This window comes from Pan paniscus, chromosome 5, assembly GCF_029289425.2.
Source record: "Pan paniscus chromosome 5, NHGRI_mPanPan1-v2.0_pri, whole genome shotgun sequence".
NCBI lineage: Eukaryota > Metazoa > Chordata > Mammalia > Primates > Hominidae > Pan > Pan paniscus.
Window position 1 is genome coordinate 135,500,597 of NC_073254.2, and position 14,252 is coordinate 135,514,848.

The following is a 14,252-nucleotide window of genomic DNA, read 5'->3' on the forward strand; positions in this document are numbered from 1 at the left end:
AAGTAAATGAGAGGATTTAAATAGAAAAACACCTTCCACTTATAATTAGGCAAATCAGAGATCCAATTAGGGATTTTGACTCTTCACATATGTCACTAATGGAATTCCCATATGATATGGTTTGGATGTTTTTCTCCTCCAAATATCATATTGAAATGTGATTTCCAGTGTTGGAGGTAGGGCCTGGTGGGAGATATTGGGTCATGAGAGCGGATCTCTCATGAATGGTTTAGCACCATCTCCTTGCTGATTGGTGAGTTCTTGCTTAGTTAGTTTACAGTTTTGAGATCTGGTTGTTTAAAAGAGTCTGAACCTTCCCCAGTTCTCTCTTTCTTACTCCCTCTCACCATGTGATATGCCTGTACCCTCTTCACCTTCCCTCATGACGGGAAGCTTCCTGAGGCTATCCCCAGAAGCAGATGCTGGCACCATGCTTCCTACATGGGCTACAGAACTGTAAGTCAATTAAATCTCTTTTCTTTACAAATTACTCAGCCTTAGGTATTTCTTTATAGCAACTCAAGAACAGAATAATATGTCATATATCTATGAATGAGATTTTTCATAATTCAGTGAAAAAAGGGGAAAACTAACCACTTAGCCATAAATCAGAGGATGCTTATAGCAGTACTGTCTTCACATTTTGAAAACATCTGCTTTGATTGTATACAGTTGTGAACTCACAGGTACTACTCCTCCAAAAAATAACAAGATTCAGTAGCTTTACAGGTTTGTGGACAACAGGTAATTACTAGTTTTACAGGTTGGTGTTTGATTTCCTCAGTGTCTCTTCTCAAATTCTCCCTCCAAAGGATATTTAACAAAATAAAGGAAGGTTTTGGATTGAAGAGATGTCCAAAAGTCTGGAATAACACTTCACTTATGGCTATACTGCTATACAGACAACCAAGTGGAACATGTGAGCATGTAAGCCTAGTTATAAGTGCTACATCTCACAAAAATGTGAGATGTTAAAAGCCACAAGTCCTAAGGTTTATCAGGTCATTTATTCATTTGATCTGCCAATATTTAAGGGCCTTCTCTGTGCAAGATGTTGTGGATACAAAAAAACATAAGGTCTCAGTTCTTAACAAGCTTACATTGTAATGGGCAGTTGATCAGTAACACCTTTACATATGAGCCCCATAATTCGGATGGAACCACACGTAACAAGCACAAAAACAATTCATGCTTTAAGGGCTTTGACTCTCAGGTTTTGGTGTTCAGCATCAAATCAGAACAACCTATAACCCCAAACATGATTCTCAGACTCTAGGGAAAGACTTTTTCACATTTTATGCTTTGTCTTCAAAACCAAAGGCCACCATGTCTGAATGATTTGAAGGTTTGTGTGTTATGTTGCTGACATTGTCAAAGGATGCTGACACTGCTATGGAGCATGGAGAACATTGGAACAGCATATGCACTTAGGTAAGAGAAAAGCAAACTTAGTTAAATTCCAAAATCCTTTCCTTCAGATAGCATGATGCTTTGGTCTCTAATATAACAGAATCATTCCTAGATGAGCTGAGCACTCATTTTCTTGCTGAAGATCTATTTCAATTCATGTTTCCAAAGGTACTCAGAATTAGTGCTGTTTCACAAGTTCCCGTGGCAGCTGAGGAATATTTAGCATTGTTTAAAAAGGCTTTCACTCTTAAATATATGTCTATGTAAGCCTAAATGTAACATGCTTAGAGTATGGTTTATATTCTTCACACTAGCAAGGAGATGGACATTGAACATGAGAATTTCTAAGTTTTCATTCCACAAAAATATCTTATAAGATTTCAGATATTTTAAAAATTAAACTCAAAATGTAGCTACATTTAAATAATTAAACTTTAACTTTTGTTATTTATTAATTATTGGATTCTGCATTTACTAGATATTGCTGAAATATTTTAGAAGAAAAGTAAGTTTGAATATATCTGAAAATAGTTTAAATTTTTCAAGTTTTTATACTAACATATTACATTTCTATAAAAGTATATTCAAAGCCTGTTTATTTTAAATATACATAATTTTTAACCATTTATATCATCAATAGAACACAAGTTATTTGAAATCTTCATTAAGTAATCAGTGATTTTGCTGAAATAAAAAGGAAGATAAATTTTAAAGAATAAATAAGACTTTAAAGAATTATATGTGTCTCAATTTAGCTAAAAATTGCAGACTCATCAGCAGAAAATAATACATGCATAATAAAAATTCAATTTTGATTTCTAAATATGTTCCAATGTTTGGTAATATAATCATAGTATTTTGATTTTTTAAAAATCATTATGAAGGCAAGGAGGTAAAACATTTTACTCAACATTTTGGTAGTTCCATTTTTAGCTATGAATGTTTGGCATATAGTATGTGGGCTTGCATTTGTATTCTTGTCCTCGATTGTCAGTGATATGATGTGTATTAGTCTGTTTTTACACTGCTGATAAAGACATACCAGAGACTGGGAAACTTACAAAAGAAAGAGGCTTAACTGGACTCACGGTTGCATGTGACTGGGGAGGCCTCACAATTACGGTGGAAGACAAGGAGGAGCAAGTCTCATCTTACATGCGGCAGCAGGCAAAAAAAGAGCTTGTGCAGGACAACTCCTTTTTTAAAACCATCAGATCTCTTGAGACCCATTCACTATCATGAGAACAGCATGGGAAAGACCCCCCTTCATTATTCAGTCATCTCCTACTGGGTGCCTCCCATAACATGTGGAAATTATGGGAATTATAAGATGAGATTTGGGTGGGGACACAGAGCTAAACCATATCATTCCGCCCCCTGCCCCACTCAAATCTCCTATCTTCACATTTCAAAACCAGTCATGCCATGCCTTCCCAACAGTCCCCCAAAGTCTCAACTCATTTCAGCATTAACTCAAAAGTCCACAGTCCAAAGTCTCATCCAAGTCAAGTCATGTCCCTCCCACCTATGAGCCTGTAAAATCGAAAACAAGTTAGTTACTTCCTAGATACAATGAAGGTACAGGCATTGAGTAAACATACCCATTCCAAATGGAAGAAATTGCCAAAACAAAGGGGCTACAGGCCCCATGCAAGTCTGAAATCCAGTGGAGCAGTCAAATCTTAAAGCTCCAAAATGAGGTCCTTTGACTCCATGTCTCACATCCAGGTCATGCTGATCCAAGAGGTAGGTTCCCATAGTCTTGGGCAGATCTGCCCCTGTGGCTTTGCAGGGTACAGCTATTGGGGGAAACCAGCCCCCGATATTCAACGTGGGTTCCTTTCTGTTTCCTTAAGTGTTGGTGGGTCTGAGAAATAAAGGGAAAGAGTACAAAAGAGAGAAATTTTAAAGCTGGGTGTCGGGGAGAGACATCACATGTCAGCAGGTTCTGTGATGCCCCCTGAGCCATAAAACCAGCAAGTTTTTATTAGCAATTTTCAAAGGGGAGGGTGTGTACGAATAGGGTGTGGGTCACAGAGATCACATGCTTGAAGGGCGACAAAAGATCACAAGGCAGAAGGTCAGGGTGAAACTAGAATCACTAATAAACTTCCATGTCCTGCTGTGCACGCATTGTCAGGGTTCAAAAGCAGAGAACCGGTCTGACTAGAATTCGCCAGGCTGTAATTTCCTAATCCTAGCAAGCCTGGGGGCACTGCAGGAGACTAGGGCATGTTTCATCCCTATCTACATCTGCATAAAGGCAGACACTCCCAGGGCAGCCATTTTAGAGGCCCCGCCCTGGGAATGCATTCTTTCCTCAGAATTATTAATTATAATAATTAATATTGATTAGTTATAATTAATATGATTAATAATAATTAATAATATTGATAATTCTGTTAATTATTAATATTCCTTACTGGGGAAAGAATTCAGCAATATTTCTCTTACCCATTTTCAGTAATAAGAGAAATATGGTTCTTTCCTGACTGGCCCACAGGCAGCCAGACTTTCAGGTTATCTACCTTGTTCTCTGAACATCACTGTTACCCTGTTCTTAAGGTGCCCAGATTTCATATTGTTCAAACAATTTGGGCAGTTAACACAATCATCACAGGGTCCTGAGGCAACATTCATCCTCGGCTTACGAAGATGACAGGATTAAGAGATTAAAGTAAAGACATGCAGAGGGAATCACAAGAATATTGATTGGGGAAGTGATAAGTGTCCATGAAATCATCACAATTTATGTTCAGAGATTGCAGTAAAGACAGGCATAAGAAATAATAAAAGTATTAATTTGGGGAACTAATAAATGTCCATGAAATATTCACAATTTATGTTCTTTTGCCATGGCTTCAGCCAGTCCCTCCATTCAGGGTCCCTGACTTCCTGCAACAACTGCCTCACTCCAGGCTGCTTTCATGGGCTGGCACTGGGTGTCTGTGGCTTTTCCTGGTGCACGGTGCAAGCTGTGTCAGTGGATCTACCATTCTGGGGTCTGGAGGATGGTGACCCTCTTCTCATAACTACACTAGGTGATACCCCAGTAGGGACTCTGTATGGGGGCTCCCAACCCACATTTCCCTTCTAAACTGCCCTAGCAGAGGTTCTCCATGAGGACCTCATGTATTCTTGGTCTTCTTTATAAAATTCTGCCTGGGCACCCAGGCATTTCCATACGTGCTCTGAAATCTAGGGGAAGGTTCCCAAACCTCAATTCTTGACTTCTCTGCACCTGCAGGTTCAACACCATGTGGAAGCTGCCAAGGCTTGAGGCTTGCACCCTCTGAAGCCATGGCTGAACTCTTAAGTTTGCTCCTTTCAGCCCAGGCTGGAGTGGCTGGGATGCAGGGCACCAAGTCCCTAGTCTGCACACAGCACAGGGCCCACACATGAAACCACTTTTTCCTCATAGGCCTCCAGGCCTGTGACGCACATGAAACCATTTTTTTCCTCATAGGCCTCCAGGCCTGTGACGGGAAGGGATGCTGTGAAGACCTCTGACATGCCCTGGAGACAATTTCCCCATTGTCTTGGAAATTAACATTTGGATCTTTGTTACTTATGCAAATTTTTGCAACTGGCTTGGATTTTGCCTTAGAAAATGGGCTTTTCTTTTCTATCACGTTGTCAGGCTATGAATTTTCTGAACTTTTATGTTGTGCTTCCCCTATAAACTGAATGCCTTTAACAGCACCCAAGTCATCTCTTGAATGCTTTGCTGCTTAGAAATTTCTTCCACCAGATACCCCAAATCATCTCTCTCAAGTTTGAATTTTCACAAATCTCTAAGGCCGGGGCAAAATCCTGCCGGTCTCTTTGCTAAAACATAACAAGAGTCACCTTTGCTCCAGTTCCCAAGAAGTTCCTCAATCTGAGACCACCTCAGCCTGGACGTTATTATTCATATCACTATCAGCATTTTTGTCAATGCCATTCAACAAGTCTCTAGGAAGTTCCAACCTTTCGCACATTTTCCTGTCTCCTTCTGAGTCTTCCAAACTGTTTCAACCTCTGCCTGTTACCCAGTTTCAAAGTTGCTTCCACATTTTCAGGTATCTTTTCAGTAGTACCCCACTCCTGGTACCAGTTTACTGTATTTGTCCATTTTCATGCTGCTGATAAAGAAATAACAGAGATTGGGCAATTTACAAAAGAAAGAGGCTTAATTGGACTCACAGTTCCACATGGCTGGGGAAGCCTCACAATCACGGCAGAAGGCAAGAAGGAGCAAGTCATATCTTATGTGGATGGTGGCAGGCAAAAAAAAGCTTGTGCAGGGCAACTCCTGCTTTTAAAACCATCAGATCTCATGAGACCCATTCACTATCACAAGAACAGCATAGGAAAGACCCACCCCCATAATTCAGTCATCTCTCACTGGGTTCCTCTCACATGTGGGAATTATGGGAGCTACAAGATGAGATTTGGGTGGAGAAACAGAGCCAAACCATATCATGATGTGACATTACATGACATGATGTGACATTACATGACATGATGTCACACAACATAATAGAGAATGATTGGGTGGGTGCTGGATGTATGCTAGACAAAAAAATAAACCTTGAACAAGACAGAATGACCAAAAGGAGTTATAAGAAAGAAGATTCACTCAGTATCAAGCATGGTAATCTGTTTTCTTCACTGGATTTCAATTTTAAGAATGCTTTGTTTGAGGAAAGAAAATGACACCGGATTTAATCTTGACACATGGTATCAAGAAGCTTTCAAAAAAGAAGCCTTTCTTCTTTCACCCCTTGGTTCTAGGCCTATGCCCTCTCCATGGGAGTATGTTGTTTGTGCCTAATGTGTCAGTGGAGTTGGGGGTATTAAACTGCAATTAATGTACAAATAAAAACATAGAAAATTGCCTCTCATCACAAATAAAAGCACAGAAAATTAGTTGGTATGATAGAAAAAACTAGAAATACTCAAAGTTGATAATCCCTTTTGCTAAGCAAATATATGACATAAATGACAATTTGTACACAGTTTAGAAATTTTGCCTGTAATTTGTCTAAATGATTGACTTAGACAAAATAAAAAGGAACCAATGCTTCAGGTATTCTATAAATAGTTTTGCAGAAGTTACCAGTAATTCTACAGCCTTTGCATTGGAGAGTCTCAAAGTGCAGTGATTACAGCGGAGATGCTAGAGTGACACATCAAGTCAAGCCCTGGCTGTACAAATTACCAGCCAGCTTTCCTTAGCAATATCCTTACTATCTCTTAACCATCTCCTTATCATCTGTAAAATGGGGCTAATATGATCCACCTCCTATTTTGGATTAAAAGAGATGCTGAATATAATGTGTTCTGAAAAGTGCTTGGCACTTAGAAGGGGCAGCAAGCAATGAACAGTAGTTTGTGCATAAATATTAATTTAAAATTTACCTCTACAAAAAAATTTAGAAAATGAAAACCCATTTTGTAAGAATGCACCAGATTTCAGAACACTAGAAGAGTTTCTTAGTTTTATTTCCCCAAATGTTTTAGTTATCACAGTTTTAATTTATGGTTGGTATTGAAAATTTGATAGCAGCAGCAAAACTATCCATTTTGTTAAATTAATTAAAAGTCACAACACCAAGATGCACCTTAGGATACACTAAAAAATTCTCAATTTCCCATTTATTTTACTGTGGGAAAATACATTTTCCTCACTTGTTTCAGCAAAGTAATCAGAATATTTCTGAGTTAATTATTTTTTGTTCATTAATCCATGCTTAGATGTTACTAAATCCTATCTTATTAACAGATTTATTATTTTATCTTTTATAATCACTATGACTGAATATTTCTTTGAAATGGCAATGTCTGCAATGGGAAGCTAGAACAGCATGAATGTCTCTAAAAACAAGGTTGCAGATGGATTCTGAAGTTTATTCTTTTTGCATCAGTTTATAGTCACGGCTTTTGCCTAAACCTTAAAGTAACATGTTTCTAATCTTATTCTTTGACGTATTTTTTTAAATGAGCTTAAAAATTTTTAAGAATAGATTCTGGATTTCTTTTGGTGACAGAACAAACAAACAGGCTATATATGAAAGAGATATATAAATTATCCATCTGTTTGGCACAGTTCTTGCATATTTTATGAAAATGTCTTCTTGTGTCTTCTTTTAAATGATTTTATAGGCTATAATACCACACCTCTAGAAACATAAGTTTATATAGTAGATTTCAAAAGTAGCCATACTTCGTTGTAGTTCTATTAAGCTACTCCCATCAAAAAGTACAGTCGGTTTCTCTGCCCCTTAAATTAAAGTTCGCCTTGTGACTTCTTTTGACCAATAAAATGTTGTGGAAGTGATGTCCAAATATTAAGCTGGGCTTCTGAAGGTTTTAAATGCTTCTGCTCTCCCTCTTGGAATTCCTCCACCAATTAAAATATACAGAAAAGCATAAAGAATAATCTAAATTATGTCAATTTTCTTCCCCCTAAACTAGTAGTGATAACTTATTGTCAGATTTGCCAGGTTGTTTTTAATTTATATTTTTTATTTTATTATTTATTATTATTATTTTATTTTTTGAGATGGAGACTCACTCTGTCGCCCAGGCTGTGTGCAGTGGCGCAATCTTGGCTCAGTGGAACCTCTGCCTCCTGGGTTCAAGTGATTCTCCTGCCTCAGCCTCTCGAGTAGCTGGGATTACAGGCACCCACCACCAAACCCGGCTAATTTTTGTATTTTTAGTAGAGACAGGGTTTCATCATGTTGGCTAGGCTGGTCTTGAACTCCTCGAGTGATTGCCTGCCTTGGCCTCCCAAAGTGCTGGGATTACAGGCATGAGCCATCATGCCTGGCCTATTTTTTAAATGTTTGTGAGTACATAGTAGGTGTATGTATTTACGGTGTACATGAGATGTTTTGATACAGGCACGCCAGGGAAAATAAGCATATCATGGGGAATGAGATTTGCCAGTTTTTAAAGAACTAAAGCTTACAAATAAAGTCCTCTTTAATCTTTCTAACATTACATCACTTGCCATTCTTCATCGTTAGCCCTCCATAGCAGATGCTAACAATTGTGCACCCAGTTTTCCAGTATCTGTCTATCTATCATCTATTTACCTATTTATTCATTCATCTATCTGTATATCTAGATGTGCATACATACATATATGCAGATACAAAACCTCATACACACATACATGTATATATGTAGGCATAAATGCTATATATACATATGTGATTACTGGCCAATATATACTATTTGGGGATAGTAGTTTCTATTTGCATAAATGGTGTTTTTCTTTATATATCATTCTGCACATCTTATTTCTTTTTGAAATACAGTCAGCCCTCCATATCAGTGGGTTCCACATCTACAGATTCAACCAACCATGAATTGAAAACATTCAGCAAAAAACATAAAAATAACAATACAGCAATAAAAAATTTAAAAATAAGTATAGCAACTATTTGTATAGCATTTACATTGTATTAAGTATTATAAGTAATCTAAAGATTATTTAAAGTATCCTGAAAGTTGTACATAGGTTATATGCAAATACTAGGTCATTTTACATAAGGGACTTGAATGTCTGTGAATTATGATATTCATGGGAGTCCTGAAATCAATTCTCCTCGGGCACAGAAGGAGGACCATCTATTCCTGTTGATATCTAAAAATCTGATTCACCTTTTTCAATCTTACATTGTTTGACTTCATCACATTTTATTCATTTGTTCTCCTATTTCAGGGCACTTAAGAATGTTTCCCATTTTTGAAATAGTAGTATACAATAATGGGCATCATTGCTTTATTTTTGCACATTTTAAAGAATTTCTCTAGGTACATATCCAGAAACAGTTTTGCTTATGCGAAGGATGTGGTTGATATGTATTTTTCATTACTGTTTCAAATGTATTGAACACTTCATTTACATTTCAGTATTTTCCAAATTGTGAGTGAATCCTTGCTTTCCAATATGGAATAAGGAAAAAATCCCCAGTCTTTCTTTCTGAAATGGTGCAGGTTTGGGAATTACATTCCACTCATCAGACCCAGCTTACCCTAATATGCATAAGACAGCTACAAAAGAAAACAGAAAGCTTAAGGCATGCACTTGGCTAGCATGGGAGCAATGTTAAAGAAGCATGTGACTGGGTTCAGTGGTGTTAATGGCAGCACAGCCTCACGGCAAGGGCATCACAAGACAGTACATAACTGAACAGTAACAGCAGCTCCTATTTGGACAATTTTGCAGTGTGGTTTTGGTCCTTGTCTCTGTAACATTAGCCTAGAGTTTATTTCTCCAGCTCTTCCAGCATTTCTGTAACTGTTCTCCAATAGATTTACTTAATGTTTAGGCATGTCAGGAGTCTGTATTTAGAAACAAAGAAACTGATATACAAATGCTGTTAACTTTTTTACCAGATTCTGGCAAATTGCTCCCCAAAGACAATACACATTACTAATTTACAAGAATAATATTTCCCCACTGAATGACAGATATTTATATTTTTTCCAAAACTGATAAATACTGTGCCTTGTCTTTTACTTCAATTTGCATTTTCCTATCAATGAGATTGAATATAGTTCTATGAGATTTATATTTCCTTTCCTATAAAGTGATTGCTCATACACTTCATCACTTGTTCTATTGAGCTGCTATAAATGTGTTAATTCATTGTTAATTCTGTGTTAATTCATTGTTATTATTAAAGGTCTAGTTAGAATTGTATTAGAATATACTACAAATAATAAATGTATATTTATTATATATTTTGTACCTGCATATATTTTTTCTCCCTCTGTTGTCTGCCTGCTAATCTTGTGAATGTCATCTTTTGCAGAAGAGGTTTTGTTGTCACTGTTTAATAAGTACATGTTGTCAAATTTGTTGAGCCTTTCCAGCAGAATTTTCTTGTTTACAAAATTAATTTTTGTCTATAGTTTAAGAAATTGTTTTTTAAACAGGAGTCAGGAAACATTCTTCTATATTTTCTTCTGATAATTTTTAAATTTTTATTTTACATTTAGCTCTTCAAGTACTTGATTTTGTGTGTAGTGTGAGGTTGGGACCCAATTTTATATTTTTCATAAAGATAGCCAATGCCAAGAACTGTGAAGAGTCTAATATTTTACCCTACAGGTAAGCTAAAATGTTTACCTCACACCATTATATGGATATTGGTAAAAGATGTGAGATTCCTGGGTCAATAATGACAGTTTACTAATTGTTGCAATCAACATTTTTTTTGCCCTGATTCCCAGAGTTTCAATTCCTACCAGGCAACATTAAGAGGATAAGGTGACACCTGCTCACATGCCATGGATTGCCTTATAAGAAAGGAACCCTGAGTTAAGGGAACCCAAATCTTTTATAAGGGAAGTAAATATGCCTGCCTCTTGCTCTAGAAGGAGTCTTCCAAGTGTGTTGACTATAGAAATACTCTGAAATAACTATTGGAACAAAGAGGATGGCAGAAACACAAAGGACCTATGGGGAATGTATCTAATAGCCCATTGTCTGGACAATATTTTCCTACTGAAATCTTACCTCTTTCATGAAAAATTTCAAGATCAATATATATGAAACAAATGTATGCATACGTTCTTGGCTTTATATTATGTTCTATTGATCCATGTGTTATAACGAACCCAGGTTCACATCATTTCATCATTTTAATTAAAATCCCTTGTTTAAAACTTTATACCTGGTAATAGATGCCTATTACCCTTTTGTTTTTGTGAAAAACCAATTAGTTTTAGTTTTTTGGGAAAATTTACTCTTCCAAATTTATTTTAGAATCTGTTAAGGTTTTTGAACAACACTCGTAGATATTTTGTTTGAATGACATTAAATATAGAAATTAATTTGGAAAAAAATTATGTTTTTAGTGATGTGTCTTACCATCCACTGATATAGCATGCCTCTACATTTACTCAGGTCTTCCTTGATAGCTCTGGAAATCTTTTATTCACCATGTTATATGGTTTGGCTGTGTCCCCACTCAAAATCTCATATTGACTTATCCCCATAATCTCCACATGTTCAGGGCATGTATTAGTCTGTTCTCATGCCACTAATAAAGACATACCCAAGACTGCATAATTTATAGGAAATTTATTATTTATAGGAAAGAATTTAATGGACTCAGTTCCATATGGCTGAAGAGGCCTCACAATCATGGCAGAAGGCAAAGGAGAAGCAAGGGAACATCCTACATGGTAGCAGGCAACTTGTGCAGGGGAACTCCCATTTATAAAATCATCAGACCTCATGCGACTTATTCACTACCACAAGAACAATATGGGGGAAACTGCCACCATGATTCAATTATCTCCACCTGGCCCTGCCCTTGACATGTGGGAATTATTACAATTCAAGGTGAGATTTGTGTGGGAACAGAGCCAAACCATATCACGGCAGCAGCAGGTGGAGGTAATTGGACCATGGAGGTGGTTTCCCCCATGCTGTTCTCATGATAGTGAGTGACTTCTCATGAGATCTGATGATTTTATAAGCCTCTGGCACTGCCCCTGCTTGCACTCACTCTGTCCTGCCACCCTGGGAATAAGGTGCCTGTTTCTCCTTTGCTTTCCACCACGATTGTAAGTTTCCTGAAGCCTCCTCAGCAATGCGGAACAGTGAGTCAATTAAACCCCTTTTCTTTATAAATTACCCAGGCTCAGGTATTTCTTCATAGTGTGAGAATGGACTAATACAGTAAGTTGGTACCAAGGCAGTGGGGCACTGCTATAAGGATACCCGAAAATATGGAAACAGCTTTGGAACTGGGTAACTTGAAGAGGCTGGAACAGTTTGGAGGGCTCAAAAGAAGACAGAAAAATATGGGAAAGTTTGGAACTTCCCAGAGACTTGTTATATGGCTTTGACCATAATGCTGATAGTGATATGGACAATGAAGTCCAGGCTGAGGTGGTCTCAGATGGAGATAAGGAACTTGTTGGGAACTAAAGTAAAGGTGACCCTTGCTATGTTTTAGCAAAGAGACTGGTGGCATTTTGCCCCTGCCCTAGAGATCTGTGGAACTTTGAACTTGAGAGAGATGATTTAGGGTATCTGGCAGAAATTTCTAAGCAGCAAAGCATTCAAGAAACAGCAAAGTATAAAGGTTTGGAAAATTTGCAGCCTGATGATGTGACAGAAAAGGAAAACCCATTTCCTGGAAAGAAATTCAAGCCAGCTGCAGAAATTTGCATAAATAACAAGGAGCCAAATGTTAATCACCAAGACAATGGGGAAAATATCTCCAGGGCATGTCAGAGACCTTCATTACAGCCCCTCCCATCACAGGCCCAGAGACCTAGGAGGGAAAAATCATTTCGTGGATTGGGCCAATGGTCCCCTTGCTCTGTGCAGCCTCAGGGCATGGTGCCCTACATCCCAGCTGCTTCAGTTCCAGCTATGGCTAAAAGAGGCCAACGTACAGCTGGGGCCACTGCTTCAGAGGGTGCATGCTCCAAGCCTTGGCAGCTTACCTGTGGTGTTGGGCATGTAGGTGCACAGAAGGCAAGAATTGAGATTTGGGAACCTCTGCCTGGATTTCAGAGGATGAATGGAAATGCCTGGATTGTTCAGGCAGAAGTCTGCTGCAGGGGTGGATCCCTCAAGGAGAGCATCGGTTAGGGCAGTGCAAAAGGAAAATGTGGGTTGTGAGCCCCCACACACAGTCTTCACTGGGGCATTGCCTAGTGGAGCTGTGAGAAGAGGGCCACTGTCCTCCAGACCCCAGGTAGATCCACCAACAGCTTGCACCGTGCGCCTGGAAAAGCCACAGGCACTCAATGCCTGCCTGTGAATGCAGCTGGTAGTGGGGCTGTATCATGCAAAGCCAGAGAGGTGGAGGTACCCACGGCCATGGGAGTCCCCCTCTTGCATCAGTGTGCCTTGAATGTGAGACATGGAGTCAAAGGAGATTATTTTAGAACTTTAAGATTTAATGACTGCCCTATTGGATTTTGGACTTGCATGGGGCCTATAGTCTCTTTGTTTTGGCCAATTTCTCCTATTTGAAATGAGTGTATTTACCCAATGCCTGTACCTCCATTGTATCCAGGAAGTAATTAATTTGCTTTTGACTTTACAGGCCATAGGTGGAAGGGACTTGCCTTGTCTCAGATGAGACTGGACTTGGACTGTTGGGTTAATGCTGGAATAAGTTAAGATTTAGGTGGACTGTTGGAAGGGCATGATTGTGTTTTGACATGTGAGACCATGAGATTTGGGAGGGGTCAGTGGCAGAATGATATGGTTTTGCTGTGTCCCCACCCAAAATCTCATCTTGAATTATAATTCTCATAATCCTCATGTGTCAAAGGTGGGACAGGTAGAGGTAATTGGATCATGGGAGTGGTTTTCCCCATGTTGTTCTCATGATAGTGAGAGAGTCTCACAAGATCCAATGGTTTTATAAGCCTCTGGCATTTCCCCTGGTTGCACTCATGCCATCCTAACACCTTGTGAAAAGTCATCTGCTTCTCCTTTGCATTCCACCATGATTGTAAGTTTTCTGAGGCCTCCCCAGCAATGTGGATCTGTGAGTCAGTTAAACCTCTTTTCTTTGTAAATCACCCAGTCTTAAGTATTTCTTCACAGCAATGTGAGAACAGACTAATACATCACATTAATTTATAAATTGTATTTACTATAGTTAGCTTTATTTCTTTTTTATATTTCTTTCTTTTTATTATATTTATCATGCCCTTTTTTCCTACATTATTTCATTCTTGTTTGTAATTTATTTATTCTGGCTGGGCACGGTGGCTCACATGTGTAATGCTAGTATTTTGGGAGGCTGAAGCAGGCAGATTGCTTAAGCTCAGGAGTTCGAGACCAGCCTGGGTAACATGGCAAA